Source organism: Bos indicus x Bos taurus, chromosome 1 (genome assembly GCF_003369695.1).
Source record: "Bos indicus x Bos taurus breed Angus x Brahman F1 hybrid chromosome 1, Bos_hybrid_MaternalHap_v2.0, whole genome shotgun sequence".
Classification (NCBI taxonomy): domain Eukaryota; kingdom Metazoa; phylum Chordata; class Mammalia; order Artiodactyla; family Bovidae; genus Bos; species Bos indicus x Bos taurus.
The window spans coordinates 70,492,443-70,513,152 of NC_040076.1; the positions used below are offsets into that span (position 1 = coordinate 70,492,443).

The following is a 20,710-nucleotide window of genomic DNA, read 5'->3' on the forward strand; positions in this document are numbered from 1 at the left end:
TGCAGGAGACATAACAGATGTGGGTTTGATCCCTGGGTCAGGAAGATCCCCTGGACGGCACAGCAACTCAGTCCAGTATTCTTGCCTGAAGAATCCCATGGACAGAGAAGCCTGGAGGGCTATAGTCCATAGGGTCGCAAAGAGTCGAACACGACTGAAGCAACTTAGCACACACACATGCTCCCAATGCAGGGGCCCAAGTTTGATTCCTGGTCAGGGAACCGGTCCCACATGCTACACCTAAGAGTTGAAAGTGAAAGGGAAGTCACTCAGTCCTATCTGACTCTTTGCGACCCCATGGACTGTAGGCTACCAGGCTCCTCCGTCCATGGGATTTCCCAGGCAAGAATACTGGAGTGGGCTGCCATTTCCTTCTCCAGGGGATCTTCCCGACACAGGGATTGAACCAGGTCTCCCGCATTGCAAGCAGATGCTTTTACCATCTGAGTCACCAGGGAAGCTGCGTCTAAGAGTTGGAATGCCACAACTAAACATCCTCGTGCTGCAGCCAAGACCCAGCACAACCAAATAAATAAAAACATTTAAATGAAAAAAAAAAAGACTTTTTATTGAAAGTAAAAGCATGGACAAGACATACCATATAAATAGTAACTAATAGAGAGCTGGAGTAATTATAGTAAGATTAGAAGACAAATTAGACTTAAAAAAATTCTCAGGGAAATGATACTTAAGCTACACCAATTAAATGTGAGCGTGAAACATTTCCCAAGAAGATCCCAAATCTTTAACTCCCATGAACCCCATTTCTCAGGAGACTACTTGAGGGTGTGCTCTGCCAAAAAGAGAGAGTAAACTAAGGCTGTGGCCAAAGAGGGCAACCGGTCCAGACTGGAGCCCAGCTAGAAAGGCGACCAAGGAATATGCCACTGATTGACTACCTAGCATTCTGAACATATCGACTACAGATTTGCACATATGGGTGTTTGGGGTTGAATCAGTAACAAGTATACAGACAACTAAGCAAACGAAAAATGTAAGACAACTGTTAACTCTAGCAAAAACAAAACAGTGTGCAAGAAAAAGTAATCATAGTATACTAATAGGCTGTGAAGAGCGTTTACAAAGTCGAAATATAAACAGTGAATACTGATCAAAACACGACAACAGACCTAAATGGAAAGGAAGGAAGGAGAAATGGGAAGTGTGCTGTGTGGTGGGGGTAGAAAGAACAAAAATAAGCTAAATCTCATCTTTCATCGTGAAAAGTCAATAGATAAAGAATTAGCTGAAAAGTTGAAAGTGATTGCCTCTGAAGAGTCGGAAATTGGGTCTGAGCTGCAAGAGACAATGGCTTTTCAAAAGTCTCACAGAGCTATTTAAAACTGCTAAACTATGTGCAAGTATTAACATAACTCTATTCAAAGTTAAACTTGAAATAAAAATCAACCACAATTTCTACACGTGGAAGATCCTCAATAAATGTCAACCATTACAATTCCTTCTATACGATATCAGACAGCTTGCTATTCTTGCAGCTCACTTGTGATATGTTAGGACACTTGGTTGCAAATTACCAAACCTCAACTCAAACTGATGAAAGCATAAAGGGGATTGTACTGTGTCATGTCACAAACAAGCTTCAGGCCTCACAAACGTGGATCCAGGCATGCACACGGTACCAGCAGAAATCTTTCTGTCTCCATTTCTTGGCTTTGTTTCCTGTATTGACTTCATGATCAGGCAGGCTCCTTTCCCACCTTGGCAAGCTGGCCTCCAGTACCTCCAGGTTTCTATCCTACCAGCTTCACTATCCTAATGAAAGGAGAGGCTCTCTCCCCAGTCGTTGCACCAGTATGCCTGGGATAGACACTCAGTGATGCGGCCTGGGTCACATGACTAACCCTAAGCAGGCTGGTGTGGCCAACGGATTGAGCACTCAGATTGGCTAAGCCTGAGTCATATGCCCACCGGGGAACCATGGACAAATGGGGTAGAATGGTCTCACAAAGGAAATCTGGGTGCTGTTACAGGAAAAAGAGAGGACAAATGCTGCAAAACCAACAGTTGTGCCTGTGCCTGAAAACTGGGATAGCTTCTTTTCATTGCATAAGCCACTGCTTAGGAAGCTTCTCCTAGAACACTACCCAATTGACCTATTTCCTCTGTTTCACAAGAGCAATTAGCATTTAAAGACAAGTCCCACGTCCCTACATCTTCTCATCTCCAGAGAAAGCAAGCCTAGATCCCCTGGTTATCCTTGCATGACAGTCTCTGGTCCCCTCAGTTTCCTGGCTCTCCTTCTCTGGGTGCTGACAAGTGTCAAAATGCTGAAACATGGTACCAAGAGCTGAATGAAGTTCTAGGTGTAGTCTAACCAGTCCAGAGGCCCATACAGTGCTCATCTCATTTTTCCTTGGCACCTTAAAGATGCATTAACTTTTTTAATGACCACTGTGCTACACATTGTTGGCTCATACTCAGCTGTAGCCAACACCTTTTTATTACATGAGCTGTCATTAAGCCAGAAGTTCCTCAGTTTACATTAACACAGTTCTTTGAACCTAAATAAAGGACTTTTTCCTTGTTAAATTTCAACTTATACAATTTGGCCCAGGAACTTCCCTGGTGGTCCAATGGCTAAGACTCCAGGTTCCCAATGCAGGGGGCCTGGTTCAATCCCTAATCAGGGAATTAGGTACCATATGCCACAACTAAGACCCTGTGCAGCCAAATAAATAAATATTTTTTAAGGACTGGTTCATTACTGCAGTTCACTGAGGTGTTTATGAATGGATATCCTCACTTCAATACTAACCACCTCTCCAGGTTTTGCATAATCCACCTATTTGATAGGCAGATACTTTCTTTATTTTCATCCAAGAGGACAATAAAAAAAATAGAGTAAAGGAAAAAGCCCTTTGTCCCATTATCCAAGTCCACATGGCATGTTGTGATTGCCCAACCTGCTATGGAGCAAGGTTGTTTGAATTTCCCAAGGCTGCCAGAACACATGACCACAGGCTGAATGGCTCGGACACCAGAAATCCATTCTCTTGCAGTTCTAGAGGCTAGAATGCCAAGGTATCAGTAGGGCCATATCCCCTCCAAAGACTCCACAGAAAAACCCTTCCTTGCCTCTTCCTAACTTCTGTTGGCTACTGGCAATTCTTGACATTCCTTGACTGTAGCTGCATCACTCCACATCTGCCTCCATCTCCACATGGCCTTCTTTCCTCTACGTGTGTCTTCTTTGTATCTCTATGTCCAAATTTCCCTCTTCTCAAAAGGACATCCAGTCATTGGATTTAACGCTCACCCAAGTCCACTATGAATTCATCTAACTAGATGACATCTGCAAGGATCCTAGCTCCAAACAAGGTCATGTTCACAGGTACCAGGGTAAAGATTTCAACATATCTTTTTAGGAGACACAATTCAACCCACTAACCAAGCAGTATCAGATTTCACCTCCCATGTTTCTTGCATGTCCTCTCATGTCTGGATATCTTCTCTATCAGAAGTTCTTGCTGCAATCCGGGTGGCCAGGGGATTCCATGCACCCGCCCACATCAACCAGTCAACCTGATCCACTAACCCAGTCTAGAGTGGTGGCTGCCAGCAGAATGTGTATGTGGCTGCCCTCTCCCTTTCCACTTTTTAGAGACTTTTATAGCATCTCTCTGGAGGAAAGGCCAGTCTCTCCTCTGGGTAGGGAGAGGGTAGGTACAGAAGGGAGGCCATAAAGTTGCCTGGTTAAGAGCTTGGACTTTGGCGTGAGACAGACCTATGAATCTGGGCTGGCTTACTCCACCTTTTTTACATCTCATTTTCTTCCCTTGTAACTTTTCTTTATGATAATTAGATGACATCACAGCGTATCAGTGGCTGTTGCCACTTTTTGCTGCTATTGCTCCTGCTGTTAGCTGTTCAGGATGTGGGGGAATCTAGATCTGAATCCAAATCTTTGACATCCCCCTGAGGCGAGATTCTCAACATCGTCAAACATGGTTCAGGGTCCACATCTGTAAAATGAGCTCTGACTACACCCAGCACAGAGCCTGGAACATAGAAAAGCCATCAGAAATGTTTGCTTCTTTTCCTTTGCTTCTTCTGGGAGTAAAGGAGAAGAGACGGGAAGGGGAAAAAGTAATGTTAGTCTCACAAGACCTATTCTTAGGAAAATCGAGTGACTCCTTCCTGATCACTCTCTTTTCCCTGTCCTTGGGGACAGAACTTGGATGCATTTTGAGCCTGTCTTTACAGAGACTCTAAACTGTTGTTGTTTTTTAAGCTAATTATAACTAGCACACATATATCATTTTCTCCACTGGTCCACTGAGTTCTTTAGACAACCTTCTTGAGTCACTTTTTTTATTCTGCCCACTTCACCTTTGCAGCAACTGAGGCAGGTGGTTCAGTAACAGCCCCACAGGCACAGAGTAACAAGCGGTGGAGAAGGGTGTCAGCCCACACCCTCCAATTCCAGACCCTACACTTTGTCTTTTTGCTGTTTTTGTTCAGTTGCTCAGTCATGTGCAACTCTTTGCAACCCAATGGACTACAGCATGCCAGGCCTCCCTGTCCCTCACCATCTCCAAGAGTTTGCCCAAGGTCATGTCCATTGAGTCAGTGATGCCATCCAACCATCTCATCCTCTGCTGCCCTCTTCTCCTTCTGTCTTCAGTCTTTCCAAGCAGCACTTTGTCTTTACACAAAGAAACTTAGATTTTTTAAAAACTAGGTTTAATTACATACATAAATGAGTTTTCTTTTAAAAAGTAGAAGCTTACTCATAAATATAAAGTGTCTTTGTCCATCCCTTTCAATCTCTGTTCTCCTATTCACCTCTCCAGGGGAACTACTGTTTATGGGTTTAATAAATATGCTCCAGAACTTTAAAAAACAGACATTTCCATTCCTTTACATACAAACCTATACAAAGTATGGGCTTCCCTGATGGCTCAGTTTGAGCAAGCTCCAGAAGTTGATGATGGACAGACAAGCCTGGCATGCTGCAGTCCATGGGATCACAAAGAGTTGGACACAACTGAGTGACTGAACTGACTGATGGTTCAGTGGTAAAGCTGCTGCTGCTGCTAAGTCACTTCAGTCGTGTCCAACTCTGTGCGACCCAGAGACAGCAGCCCACCAGGTTCCTCCATCCCTGGGACTCTCCAGGCAAGAACACTGGAGTGGGTTGCCATTTCCTTCTCCAATGCATGAAAGTGAAAAGTGAAAGTGAAGTCGCTCAGTTGTGCCGACTCTCAGCGACCCCATGGACTGCAACCCACCAAGCTCCTCAGTCCATGGGATTTTCCAGGCAAGAGTACTGGAGTGTGTTGCCATTGCCTTCTCCATCAGTGGTAAAGAATCCACCTCAATGCAGGACAGAGGAGACCCAAGTTTGACCCCTGGGTCGTGAAGATCCCCTGAAGAAGGAAAGGGCAACCTGCTCCAGTATTCTTGCCTGAAGAATCTCATGGGCAGAGGAGACTGGCAGGCTACAGTCCATTGGGTTGCAAAGAGTCAGGCACAACTGAGTACACACTTGTACAAAATATACTGTGTGTGTGGCCGTGTTTTCACATAGACAGCACACCACCTGTGGTTTGGCAACTTGCATTTTTTGCTCCATAGCACACATGAATCTGGTTTGTCCCTTTGGTCAGTTCTACTTCACCTCTGAATGTTGACCCTGCCTCTATTGACAACCCCAAGCTCCTACCCCAGGTTCCCACTCTTTCTGAGTTCTGGGGGCTCTGTGGGGCAGGTCCTAAGCAGCTATGAGGAAGCCTCCTGGGCTCAGACTTCCTTGGCCTGGAGGGACAGAATCACAGGGAGTCTACTTTGAAAGCAGAGCCACTGGCAGACCCTAAGTATCTGGGTTCAAGATCAAGGACTTCCCCCAGGCCACCTGCCCCAGGAGCAGGAAGCCCCAGCAAAGCTCTTAGAAGCTTTCTGCGGCCCTCAGTTCCTCTCTGCTGGGCCAGGTCTCCTCACCTCTACTCACTGCTAACAGTGAGAAGATAAAAGAGAAGTAAAATAAACACAATAAATAGGCTGAAAGATAGTGAAGCAAATGGCAGCAGCAAACAATAAAAACAAAACAACTGACTACAGGGCAAAACAGAAACAGTGATTAAACCCTTTTTGACTAGACTTTGATCTAAATTAGGCTCACCAAGAACAAAGCCTAAGGATGGGGTCGGAGGGGGAGCATTTCCCTAAGGGAGCTCTCTCTTCCCTGCAGGGATTCATTCTTCCTGGTGGAACTGAAGAGAGTCCCCTTGAGCCAGTCCCCATCTCAGTGGCCTCCCACACCTGAACTTCTTCCAGAGCAGGGGCTACACATTCGAATCACTCAGAAAGATTTAAAACAATTTCCCAGTGGTTGGGAGTAAATCAGCTACAAATTCACACTACGCTGATTTCTAGTGTTTGACAGTTTCCATGGTGTAAATGCCCCCACCAAGTGCTAATGGTTTACTAACTGGCTTGCAAATTAACTCACTCAGAGTTTAAGACAATGGCACTGCCTTTTGAACTCCGTAGCTTTTCTCACTTTCTAAGAATTTCCAGTATACACCATGATCACTGAAAAACCAGCCAGTCAAAATTCAGTAAGTCATTTATAGCCAAATAATGCATAAAACAACTTTTAAAAAACTCTTTCCAAAAGTTGACAGCAAAAAATATTTAATGTGGGCTGGGGGCTTGTTTTGGGGGCTTTCCAGGTGGCGCTAGTAGTAAAGAATCTGCCTGCCAATGCAGGAGACTGAGAAACACGGGTTTGATCCCTGAGCCGGGAAGATCCCCCAGAGGAGGGCATGGCAACCCCATAGACAGAAGAGCATAGTGGGTTACAGTCCATGGGGTCCCAAAGAGTTAGACACGACTGAGCAACTTAGCATGCATGCATGCATGGGAGCTTGTTTTACTGTTTGATATGTCCTGTGTGAAGCTTTCACAAGGAAGCAAGTCCAGGACATACCAAGGGAATATAAGAGGAGGGAGTCCCCACTGTGTGGAGGTGCACAAGAGAGGCCCCCGCTGACTACAGAAGTCCTTCTCTGCCAGCTCTGTGGTTCATGGAGAGCTTCCACTCAGAAGGAAGCTGAGATTCCAAGAGGAAAAGCAATAAGGACACATGGTCAGTTCTTGACTCGATTCTGATATTAGAACCAGGCCTCTTTCCAAAATATACTGGAGTCCCCCTGGTGGAGTCTGAGACCCTGCTTAGGCCTGTGACCTTTAACGGTGGAGTGCTCTTCCCTTCTCTTTCCTGACCTTCAGCTATGCTCTGCAGACCACAGGCTCAGTCTGCCTAAGCCAGTAGTGCCCAAAAGGAGAGACTGGAAGCCTACAACCTCCTGACACCCAGGAGAAAGCCTTGATTGCCCACCCGCAACCACCTCAGCAAGGCTCCCCAGGATGGGAGAAATGCCTGCAGGAAGCTTTCAGACCGTCTGCTGAGTGTCAGTGTTAGGGGAAGCACATTGACTGAAACCATCCACCCTGGTCAGGCACCATAGTAACTATTTGCATGAGTTATTTTAAGACAGGTGCTCTTGGTAAGAAACAGGAAACTAACAAGCAACCACCAACCGGAAGAGTTCAGGAGAGGTTTAACAGGAGACACCACGTGTCCAACCACCTCTTAGAATCCCTGTCGCTGGCATCCATCTTGGGTGAGCAATGCCAGAACTACTGCCCAAAGACAACCCAGAAATTACATCACCAGAAAACCCAAGACTGTGAGCCATGTGGCAATCAGTCCTCCTGGTTTCCCTGACCCTCCTGTTTTCGCCCAGGAGCCCCTTCCCAATAAAGTCTCTTGCCTTGTCAGCACTTGTGTCTCCTCAGACAATTCACTCCTGAGTGTTGGACAAGAGCCCCCTTTCGGGCCCTGGAAGGGGTCCCCCTTCTTAAAACATCAGGAGGCACTGTGGTATGGATAAGGAGCCAGAGCTTGTGGTCCCAAGGGCAGGCCCACACAGCAGGAGCTGCTCCCTGCAGCCTGGGTTACACAACTCAGGAGATCAGCCAGGCAGGGTGGCAGTTCCCATTGAGAAAGCATTCCTACAAGACAAGGGGCCATTCCCTCATCCAATGTGGTGAGCCACCCCCAGGGGCTCCTTATAGCTCATACTGTCAGTGGCAAAGCTACAGTCCCCTCTTTCCCACATGGGAGAGGGCTGAGGACTGGAACAAGTCAGGACTTTCTCAGCCAGAAGCGCAGCAAACCTAGGCAGAAGAAAATAGTTGATTCCCTCAAGCACCAACCACTCTGGCCAGCTCTGGGCCTGCTTGAGTCGGGGTGGGACCTGGGTAGGTAGTCCCCAGATAGCTCTCAGGGTGGCCCTGGAGTCCTGCCCTCCAAGGTCAGCACTCCACTGAGAATCCTGGAGAGGCTCTGCTCTCAGACCCTCCTCGGTACGTCCCCCGGGCTACGCCAGCAGGGCACAGCTGGGGGCAGAGGAGAAAGGACAGGCTCTCTGTGTGCCAGTGAGGGTGTCTGGTCTCCGTGGCAGCCTCTCCTGTATCTAAAATTATATGCGGATTAAGAGCACTCCATCTGGCAAGAGCAGATGGAATTGGGTGGAAACATAATCAGGGCACTGCATTTCAGATCTGTGGCTTTCCATTTATCAAGAAGACAAAAAGTCCAGGGGAGAGGTGTATGTGGAGTGTGTGTGTGTATGTGTGCATGTGTTTTGTGTACCACATGATGTAGGGAGTAGACACTCACTTAGTATGTGTGACAGGAAGATGATTTAGGGGAGAAGGGATTAGCCAAAGGAAATGGAAAATTGACGTCAGAATAGATGAGGGAGATGGGCAAACTGGGTGGTCAGAGAAAGACCAGGATGCCCTCAAGGCTCCAAGAGCACAAAAAGGTCTGACAAAAGTCTGAATAAAAACAGGAGAGAAACCCTGCAGGATTCGGAGTTCCTCGAGAACCTTAGGCCATCTCTCCCATGGCACACAGGAGTAAAAGCAGAAAGAAGTACCTCACTGTCAGTCAAGTATAAATATGGCTATAAGCAACAGAAACCCACCTTGCAGGCACTTGAACAAATAATGGCTTCTTTGTCTCACAAAATAAAATATCTGAAAGTGGGTGGGGACTGGTGCTTAAGGGTATCAGGGCTGGCATCTTTGTGATTCTCTTGGCCTTTTTCTATGGAAATATAGTTACTGCTGTTTCCAATATCAGAAATCTTTTCAACCTAGGAAGAAAGACTAGAAAGAACCTTTTCCTCCTACAAAGAACTGTGCCAGGCAGCCTGTCCCACTTCAATCCCATTGGCCAGAGTTGGTCACATGGTCTTTCTCAGCTGCAAGGCAGGTTGGGAAAGCAAAGCACAAGGTTGCCATGACCATGGCCTAGGCTTGTTGGCCATTCTGTTGCACCAAACAAAATGAGAACTCTTTTAGTAAGGAAGAAAGGGGAAATGGATATTGGGAAGGCAACCAAGTCCAGAGGTGACACCCTCAGTGGTGAACATTTTCAATAAAGACTAAATTAATATACCAAAGTGGAGCTGAAACAGTCTCCAGAAAAACTATGAGGCCTCACTCTGAAAAGGCAATAATCCAAGACACCAAAGTCTGCTTCATTGATACAATCATCTCAGTCATCACTGTCTCAATTGATCTTCAGGGCAACCCCATGAGATAAATGTTATTATATCTCAGCTCCTATAGGTAGGAAAGGTGTGTTTCACAACCTGCACATCACGTTTTGCAGGAATACATCTTTAAGATATTACAGGCATTACTCCAGATATTACTCTGCTATTTGGTCCTAAAGTGACTGCTCCTTATAGGAAGCCACCCCCTCCTCCTTCACTCAATTACTGTCTCTTGCCCTTCCCCAGGATCAAAATACCAGTAAGGAGGCCTCTGAAGTCAGGCAGACCTACATACATTCATATCCCCATTCTTCTTCTGGTCAATGTTTGGCCTTGGACAAGCTGCTCAGCTCTCTGGGCCTAGTAGACCTTGAGAGGTTGTAGGAATTAAATAGGAGATGATGCATTAGAGCACCCAGCACAGTGCCCAGAAACAGCAGGTATTTAATAGTATCAGTGCTTTTCCAGAGATGCAGCAATGTGGAAATACAGCCATGGCCCAGCTGTGGTTTTGCATAAACCAAGATCACATTATTTCCCATATACTTTCCTTACAAAATCTAACTTTTCATAATCAGGGATCATCTGTTTTGTTCTTAGCCACTGAAAAGCTGACTTGGCTTGAAGTCATCAGAAGTTACTTCAACTGGCATTTATTGAGTATCAAGTGCCAGCTGCTTGGAGGCCTGGCCCTCACTCCAGGAGGGTACAGTCTAGTTGCAGAATGGAACATGCAGGCAAATAAATCTAAAATGGGGCAGGGCATAGTGACAATTATGTGTTGTGCTAATTCAAAATGCTGGGACTTCAGAGGTAGCACAGGCTGTGTAGGTGTGGCGTGATCTTGTCCTTCCTGCCCTTGAGAGCAGTCCTCCAGAGCTGCCATGGAAGAGGTGCCACCAGGACCAGTTTAATTTATTAAAAATTAATTTCAGTGAGAGCAGAGCCTTAAACTGAGGGTGGAGCCCTTCTGAGCACAGAGTCCTGTGTGACGGCAGAGGTCTCATGCTTGTGCAGCTGGCCCTGGGTGCCGCCACAGCAGCCCCTCAGCAGCCCCTTAGGTCCTGCTGCCTCTGGGTGAGTCAGGACAGGACAGACCCATGGGAAATGGGTCAGCAGGCTTTCCCAAGCCAGTGACCATGTGTCATACTCCCTACTTCTGCTTGAGGAAGGTCATTTCTGTCTGATGAAAGTCACCAGGGGGACTATGGGTTTCCACAGACCACAACGGACTCGAATTTCCCCAGCATGAGACAGAGCTGCCCCACAGTGGGGCCTGTGACAATGGCCTGTCCCTCACTGCGCCTTTTGCCACACCTCAGACCACCAGCAGAAGGTCCAGGGGCCAGGAGAAGGGATGGGAGCCACTGATTCTAACAATCCCAAATAAAAAAAGTTCCAGGGAGCCTCCGGGTCTCAGAGACAGAAACCGAAATAGGACACATAATAAACTGTACTGTGGGGACCTCCTTGGTAGTCCAGTGGCTGAGACGTCGAGCTCCCAATGCAGGGGGCTGGGGTTCGATCCCTGGTTGGGGAACTAGATCCCGCCTGCCACACTAAGAGTTTGCATGCTGCAACTAAAAGATTCGTGCCACAATGAAAACTGGGTACAGCCCCCCAAAAAGGTTTAAAAAATGTATTGCACACATAAATATTTATGATAGGCATCAGTACGGGAGTGAGATATCAAGTGACATCCTTGGGCTGGTTGGGCCCTCCAGAGGTCAGCAAGGCCATCCTTCTGCCTCCAGCAATTTCAAGGCAAAAGTTCTGTGATATGGAGCATCTGGGCACCCACCATCTTGGAGCCATCTTGCAGGCCTGTCTGGAGATACAAGGGCTGACATGGCTGCTTCCCGCCTACTGTTCACCTGCCCACTAATGACTTATTCTGACCCTCCCCAGAGCCCAAGAACAGGTCCCCATCAATGACCAGGTTTGCCCAGGGACCTCCATTTCTCTGCACTGTCTTTGGGAGCAGCTCTGACTGGGGGCAATCCAGCCCCACCCTGCTTCAGCCCGAGACCAGGAAGACCTAAGGACAGGCTGGCAGTGATGCCAGAAGCAAGGAAGCCATAAGTGTGCCATGGCTCAGCCTGCTGCACTTGCCAGGCCAGGCCTGGATGCCCCTGTACAGCCACAGTCACAGGGTGGGTTACAAACCTCCCCTGCAGCTCTGGCACAAGGTCCGCCTGAATGGCTCCGCTTTGAAATGAGTTTAGGGCATGTGGCCAGATCCCTCCAGCGAGGTCCTAAGTGATGAGTGATAGCCAGAACAAGCTCCTGGCTGGCCCACAAGCTCCAGGAAGGCTGGGACTTTGTAATAAACCTCTGTGTACATACACTCTTTGCACTCAGCCCAGGAGTCATTACCTGGCACTCAGAGGGTATAGGCAATATTTCAGCTCAGACTGTCCTCTTTTTAAAATGACTTTCTGGAGGCAGCTACTATCAAAATAAAACAGAAAGTAACAATATTGGTCAGGAACCCTTGCGCACAGTTAAAAAAAAAAAAAAAAAACAAACTACCATATGACTCAGTAACTCCACTTCTGAATATACACCCAAAAGAACTGAGTAGGGTCTTGAAGAGAATTTGTACATCCATGTATAGCAGCAATATTCACAATAGCCAAAAGGTGGAAGCAACCCAAGTATACACTGACAAACAAATGTATAAAAAAAAGTGGTATAAACATACAACAGAATACTATTTAGCCTTAAAAAGGAAGGAAATTCTGGCACATGTTACTACACGAATGAACCTTAATGACATCATGTTAAGCGAAATAAGCCAATCACAAAAAGACAAAGACACGAGGTACCTGGGGTGATCAGTACGTGGAGACAGACAGTAGGAAAGTGCTGCAGGTGTGGGTGTGGAGAGCTGTTATTCAACGGGTAGGGTTTCCGCTTTGTAGGATGAAGAGAGTCCTGGAGTTTGGTTACACAACAATGTGAATGTACTTAACACTACCAAATGTACGCTTAAAAATGGTAAACTGTATATTATGCGTCTTTTACAACTGTTAAAAATATTTACCTCTATTAAAAATAAAAATCCTAATAATATTTTGTGGTTTTTCTGCATATGAAAGAAACATTTATTAAAAATCTTGTACTTACAAAGAAGTCTAAAGAAGAAAAGCTGTAATATATCTCAGATATTACATACAAAAACTCATAAAGAAATAAAAGCTACCCATAGCCCTACTATCCAGAGACAATTGCTGCTGACAGTGTGATATACATCCTTCTGTATTTTGAAAATATACATGAGTGTACACCTATCTATCCATCTGCAATTTATATCATTCAATAGATACAATTATACATATTACTTTTTCACTTAATGTATTAGAAGTATCTCCAAAATCTCCCCTAACATGAGTTTAATTCATTTCTTTATTTCTGGCTGTGCTGGGTCTTCGTTGCTGTGTCTGGGTTCTCTCTTGTTGCAGAGAGCAGGGGCTACTCTCATTGCAGCTCAGGGGCTCTACAGCGCACAACTTCAGTAGCTGTGATGCCCAGGGTTAGTACTCAGAGGTATGAGGAATCTTCCCAAAGCAGGGATCGAACATGATTTTTAATAGCTTCCTGGTACGTGATGATATGGACACAAAATGTATTCAACTAGTCACCAATTTCTGAACACTTGAGTTGTTTATAAAGTTTTTCAATATTTTTCAACAGTACTGTGATAACACACTTATGTATATACTGTTACCTACATATCTGACAGTTTCTTTAGAAAAATTCTCCAGAAGTGAAGACACTGAGTCCGAGTATCTTGAGGCCGACCGGGCTCTCCTAACACTTGTTTCTGGCCACAGGGCACAGCTGGCCGGTGCTCTGTGCTCTGTCCCTGCTGGTGCTCAGAAGACCCCAGACCTTCCCTCCTCGGACTTCTGCTGGATTTGACTCCTTCAGGTGCTGGGGAACTGAATTCTCTGGCACTTCAGCAAAATAAAAAAGAGCCCCTGTGTCTCTATGAGCTAACTTTGTAGGTTCAAATGACATCGTACAAAACATCTAGAATCTCTGTGGCTGGAAGCGACTTAGAGATGGCCCCATCTGACTCCATCCTTTTACAGGAGAACACAAGGCACACAAAGGGGAACACCGTTCCCTTTTCTTGATGGATGGACTGAGCTAAAGCTGAGCTTGCCCCATCATGCCAGGGACAGCTGGAGTCACAGCAGAGCACAAATGCTCCAGCTCACTGGACCAAGCGCCAGCTTCCAGAAGAGTTGAGGGGTCATTTGGGGCTCTCTTTTGACAGCCTCAGTGCTAATGGCCTCATGACTACATTCTGGCTCTCAGGAAGAACCAGGAAAACCCTCCAGGACGGTATCGCAGACCCTGCTTCTACTGTAAACTCGGCAAAGCTGGTCTTAGGTTCACAGCGCAGAGGCAGGCGTGTGGGTGGGTGGTCTGCCCTTGACCAGAGAGAAGAGCCAGGCACATGTCTGGAGCTGGTTTCATGTCACAATAAGAGACAAGTGAGAGAGAAGACCAGTCAAGTCAAGAGGCAGCGCTGGTCCCTCCAGCTCCAAGGCTCTGGGTCCTGGAATTCCCATAGGAGTAGGGGGACCACCCTGAGGCCCAGTATCCAAGGACCCTCATAATGACCACAGAAAGAGGCAGCAGCTGTAGGGCTGGAGGGGGCACTGTGTTGGGGGCCAGGAGCTGGGAGCCACTCCCCGCTGACCCAGGCCAGCTGTGTGAGCCTCAGTGAGACACTTCATCTCTCTGAACTTAGCTCTTTGCATATAAAACAAGAAAATTTCCCTCATCCCCCCAGCCCCAGCCATCACCCCATTTCACTCCTCCCCTTAATAGCAAAACTCCTCCAAAGTGTTGTGGATACTTGCCTCCAAGTCTTTTCTTCTGATTCTGTTTTTAAAAGTTTATACTTTTTATGAATTGCTTCTTGCATAAAAGTAACACATATATTATAAAGGATATGAAAACAAACCAATTCCTCTGCCAGTCAGTTTAAGCAACAGGAAATCCCAAGGCATCTGAAATTCCAAGGCATCTGAAATTTCAAGGCATCACAAAGAGTTGGACACGACTAATCAACTGAACAACGACAACAAAAGGCATCTGAAGTCCCTAATTACGCCCTTCTCTCCTCTGCTCAGGAATACCCACTATTCCAGATTTGTCATCTATCATTCCCTTTCTTTTCACTAAAATTGTTTTTTTTTTTTAATTGAAGTATAATTTACCTAAACACTATGTTAGCTCCAGGTATACAACATAGTGATTTGATATTTCTATATCTTACAAAACAATCATCACAACTGAGCCTAGTTACCATCTGTAACCATACAAAGTTATTACAATATTATTGCCTATATTCCCCATGCTGCACATTTCACCCCTGTGACTCTTTTATTTTGTAACTGGAAGTTTGTACCTCTTAATCTCCCTCAACTATTTCCCTCTTCCCCCACTCCCCTCCCCTCTGGCAATCACCTATTTGTTCTCTGTATCAATGAGTCTGTTTCTACTTTGTAATGCTTGTTCATTTGTTTTGGTTTTTAGATTCCACATATAAGTGAAATCATATATTTGTCTTCATCTAACTTATTTCATTTAGTGTAATACTTTCAAGGTCCACAACAGGGGCTTAATTTCCAAAATAAACAAATATTTCATACAACCCAACAACAAAAAACCAAACAACCCAGTAGAAAAACGAGCAGGAGACTTAAATAGACATTTCTCCAAAGAAGACACACAGGTGGACAAGAGGCATGTGAAAATATGCTCAACACCACTAATTATTAGAGAAATGCAAATCAAAACTACAATGAGATATCACTGCACACCAGTCAGAATGGCCATTATGAGAAAGTATACAAACAGCAAATGCTGGAGAGGGTGTGGCACAAAGGGGCCCCTCCTACACTGTTGACGGGAACATAAGTTGGTGCAGCCCCTATGAAAAACAGTATGGAAACTCCACAAAAAACTGAAAATAGAATTACCATATGATCCAGCAGTCCCACTCCTAACAAAACTATAATTCAAAAAAATGCATGCACCCTATGTTCATAGCAGCACTGTTCACGATAGCCAAGACATGATGACAACAACATGAATGTCCACTGACAGATGAATGCACAAAGAAGATGAGGTACATACACACAATGGAAGACTACTCAGCCAGAAAAAAGAATGAAATAATGCCATTTGCAGCAACATGGGTGGAATTAAAGATTATCGTGCTATGTGAAGTAAGTCAGAAAGAAAAGGACAGGGACTTCTCCGGTGGTCCAGTGGCTAAGACTCTGCGCTCCCAATGCAGGGGGCCTGGGTTTGATCCCTAGTCGGGGAACGAGATCCCATATGCTGCAACTACAGCCAAGTAAATAAATAATAAAAATGAGTATTAAAAAAAAGAAAGAAAAGGACAAATACTGTATGATATCCCTTATATGTGGAATCCAAAATATGACAGAAACGAATCTATCTGTGAACCAGAAACAGACTCACAGGCTCAGAGAACAGGCGTGTGGTTGCCAAGGGGACGGGAGAGGGGGATGGTCTGGGGGTTTGGGTTAGCAGATGCAAACCATTAATATTACATATAGAATGGATAAACAACAAGGTCCTACTGTATAGCACAGAGAACTATATTCACTATCCTGAGATAAATAGTAAAGGAAAAGAATATAAAAAGGGATATATATGTATATGTATAACTGAATCACTTTGCTGTACAAAAGAAATTAAAAGAACATTGTAAGTCAACTATACTTCAATAACAAATTTTTAAAAATTAAATAAAAATAATCAATAGTATTATACAGTTAAAAAACACTTTCAAGGCCCATCGTGTTCACAAATGACAAGATTTCATTGTTATGGCTGAGTAGTATTCTATTGTATATACATCATATCTTCTTTATTAATTCATCTACTAATGGACACTTAGGTTGCTTCCATATCTTGGCTACTGAAAATAGCACTGGAATGAACATAAGGCTACATTTATCTTTCCAAACTAGTGTTTTGCTTTCTTTGGGAAAACACCCAGAAGTGAAATTGCTGAATCAAATGGTATTTTTAATCTTTGAGGAACCTCCAAACTGTTTTTCATGGAGACTGCACAAATATACACTCCGAGCAACAGTGTACAAGGGTTCCCCTTCACCACATCCTTGACAACACTTACTATATTTTTGTTGATAACAGCCACTCTGACAGGTATGAGGGGATATCTCATTGTGGTTTTGATTGGCATTTTCTTGGTGACTGGTGATGCTGAGCATCTTCTCATGTGTCTGTTGGTCATGTGTGTCTTCTTGGGAAAATATCTATTCAGGTCTTACAGGTTAGAGAACTTTTCAGCTATTGTCTATTCAAGTAAGTTCTCTGCCTCTTTCTCTCTTCTCCTTCTGGGACCCCTATAATGTGAATATTAGTATCCCTGATCTTGCCCCAGAGGTCTCTTTATCATCATTTTGAAAATTCTTTTTTCTGTTGAGTTTGGGTAGTTACCACTACTCTGTCTTCCGTTGATTGACATGTTCCTCTGTATCATCTAATTTTGATTCCTACTAGTGTATTTTTTTTATTTCAGTTATGTATTCTTCAGCTCTGTTTGGCTCTTCTCTATATTTTCTAATTCTTCATTAAACTTCTGTGTTTATCCATTCTTCTCCCGAATATCTACGTGATCAAAGAATTACTTTGAATTCTTTTTAAGGTAGATTATCTCCACTTTGCTTAGCTCTTCTTATGGGATTTTATCTTGTTTGTTCGTTTGGAACATATTCCTCTGTTGCCTCATTCTCACCAATTCTGTTTTTATTTCCATGTATTATGGAGGTTGGTTATGTTTCTCTTGGAGAAGTGGCCGTAGGTAGGAGACACCCTATGGGGCCAAGCAGCACATTCCCCTCTGGTCACCAGAGAGATATGCTCTTGGGGGGTCCCACTCTGTGAGCTGTGTGAACCTTCTGCTGTGGCAGGGCTGACCACTGTGGGTGCACTGGTAGGCAGGGCTGGCCCCTTGCCCATGGGGCAGCCCCAGGCCCTGCCCCGAGCAGAGGCTGCCAGCTGTGGGCAGGCAAGGCTGCATCCCAACGTGGTTGGCCATGCAGCCTGAAGTGTCCCAGGGCTAATGCCAGCTCATTGGTTGGCAGGGCCAGATCTCCAGGGGTCTGGCTACAGGACCTGGGGGCCTGGGGCTGGTGCTGGCTCACTGGCTGGCGGGTAAGCCCCTGGTGTCAACAGGCTAAGGAGAGAATGTCACCAGCTCCAGTGTCCCTGAGGTAGAGCAAGCTCCCCAAAATGGCTGCTGCCCACATCCACTGGGACCCATAAAGAGTCCCAGTTACCTCCTGCCTATCCAAGAGGCTCTCCAAGATCAGCAAGTGGGTCTGACTCAGTCTCCTAACAAATTACTGCCTCTGCACAGGGTCTTTGGAGTGTGTGAAATTTTGCATGAGCCCTTTAAGAGTAGAGTCTCTGTTTCAAACTTCAGCTGTCCTGAATGCAAGCCCGGCTGCCTTTCAAAGGCAGACGTTCTGGGGGTTCAATTCCAGGTGCAAGACCCCTAGGCTGGGGAGTCTGATATTGGGCTCAGACCCCTCACTCTTTGGGGAGACCCTCTGCAATTATAATTATCCACTGTTTGTAGATTACCCACCCAGTTGTGTGGGTCTTCACTATATCACATCTCCCCTTCTCCTACCCATCTCATAGGTTCCTTCTTTCTGTCTTTAGTTGTGGAAAATCTCTTCTGCCAGTCTTCAGGTTGTTCTCATAGACAGTTTCTCTATAAGGAGCTGTAGCCTGGGGGTACCTGTAGGAGGAGGTAAGTTCTGCATCTTCCTACTCAGCCATCTTGATCACTCCTCTCTCATTAAACTTTCAAGCATTTATGTATCCCTAAGCTTTATGGGCTTCTTTGGTGGCTCAGACGTTAAAGCGTCTGCCTGCAATGCGGGATACCTGGGTTCGATCCCTGGGTGGGAAAGATCGCCTGGAGAAGGAAATGGCAACCCACTCCAGTATTCTTGCCTGGAGAATCCCATGGATGGAGGAGCTTGGTGGGCTACAGTCCATGGGGTCACAAAGAGTCGGACACGACTGAGCAACTTCACTTCACTTCACTTCAAGCTTTATGTGGAGAAGGCAATGGCACCCCACTCCAGTACTCTTGCCTGGAAAATCCCATGGATGGAGGAGCCTGGTAGGCTGCAGTCCATGGGGTCACGAAGAGTTGGACACGACTGAGTGACTTTACTTTCACTTTTCAGTTACATGCATTGGAGAAGGAAATGGCAACCCACTCCAGTGTTCTTGCCTGGAGAATCCCAGGGACGGGGGAGCCTGGTGGGCTGCTGTCTATGGGGTCGAAGAGAGTCGGACACAACTGAATCGACTTAGCAGCAGCAGCAGCAAGCTTTATGTAAATGGTATCTCATTAAATGTATTCTGCCACTTTTTAAAATTTGTTTTGGATTGAATTGTGTCCCTCTCAGAGAATATGGTCCATGAGCCTTAACCTTTAGCATTACATAATGTGACCTCTTTTAGATAGAGGATCTTCATAGAAGTAATAAGGTCATTAGAGTGGGGCTCAGACATAAAAAAGAATGAAATAAGGCCATTTGCAGCAACATGGATGGACCTAGAGACTGTCACACTGGGTGAAGTAAGTCAGGCAGAGAAAGATAAATATAATACAATGTCACGTATATGTGGAATCTGTTTTTAATAGACACAAACAAACTTTACAAAATAAAAACAGACACAAATGTTGAAAACAAACGTATTGTTACCAAAGAGGAAACGTAGTTGCTGCTGCTGCTACTGCTGCTAAGTCACTTCAGTCGTGTCTGACTCTGTGTGACCCCATGGACGGCAGCCCACGAGGCTCCCCGGTCCCTGGGATTCTCCAGGCAAGAACACTGGAGTGGGGTGCCATTGCCTTCTCCGAGGAAACGTAGTGGGGAGGGATAAATCAGGAGAGGAGCTTGAGATGAACATACACACACTACTATGTATAAGATCAATAACCAACAAGGACCTACTGCATAGCACACGGAACTCTACTCAATATTCTGTGATAACCTATATGAGAAAAGAATCTAAAAAAGAATGAATAGGGAATTCCCTGGTAGCCCAGTGGTTAAGAATTCACCTCCCGATGCAGGGGACACAGGTTCAAACCCTGGTCAGGGAACTAAGATTTCACATGCCTTGGAGCAACTAAGCCTGCATGCTGCAACCAGAGAAAGCCCAAGAGCCCACAAGACATAACCGGAAAAAAAAAAAAAAAAACACCCCACAATAAAATAAATAAATAAAATAAAAACTAAAAAGAATGAATACATGTATCAGTTCAGTTCAGTTGCTCAGTTGCGACCCCATGAATCGCAGCATGCCAGGCCTCCCTGTCCATCACCAACTCCTGGAGTTCACTCAGACTCACGTCCATCCAGTCAGTGATGCCATCCAGCCATCTCATCCTCTGTCGTCCCCTTCTCCTCCTGCCCACAATCCCTCCCAGCATCAGAGTCTTTTCCAATGAGTCAACTCTTCGCATGACGTGGCCAAAGTACTAGAGTTTCAGCTTTAGCATCATTCCTTCCAAAGAAATCCCAGGCTGATCTCCTTCAGAATGGACTGGTTGGATCTCCTTGCAGTACATGTATATATGTATATATGTATATGTATATATATATTTGAATCACCCTGCTGTACATCTGAAACTAATACAACATTGTAAATCAACTATATTCTAATAAAATTAAAAAAATTTTTTTTAATTGTAATCTCTTTCTTTTCAATGCAACGTCTACTCTAACCCTGGCTCTTATCAATACCCTCTGAACTAAAAGCAACTGTATCTTTGCTGGCAAAGAAGCAAAATATAGTGGGTTTTTTTTGTTTTTTTTTTACTGTGCTGCAGTACGCAGGATCTTTAGTTGCAGCATGCGGACTCTTACTAGTGGCATGTGGAATCTAGTTCCCTAACCAAGAATGGAACACAAGCCCCCTGCATTGGGAGCACAGAGTCTCAGCCACTGGACCACCAGGCGAGTCCCAAATACGGTGGTTTTGAGAGCAGAGCCTGGTGCTTG

General features: G+C 45.3%; 1 protein-coding gene across 1 annotated transcript in view; it reads right to left on the reverse strand.

The window, feature by feature from the left end:
• TFRC (transferrin receptor) overlaps positions 1–20,710 on the reverse strand; it is a 150,865-nt gene that overhangs the window by 101,000 nt on the left and 29,155 nt on the right. The window lies entirely within an intron of this gene.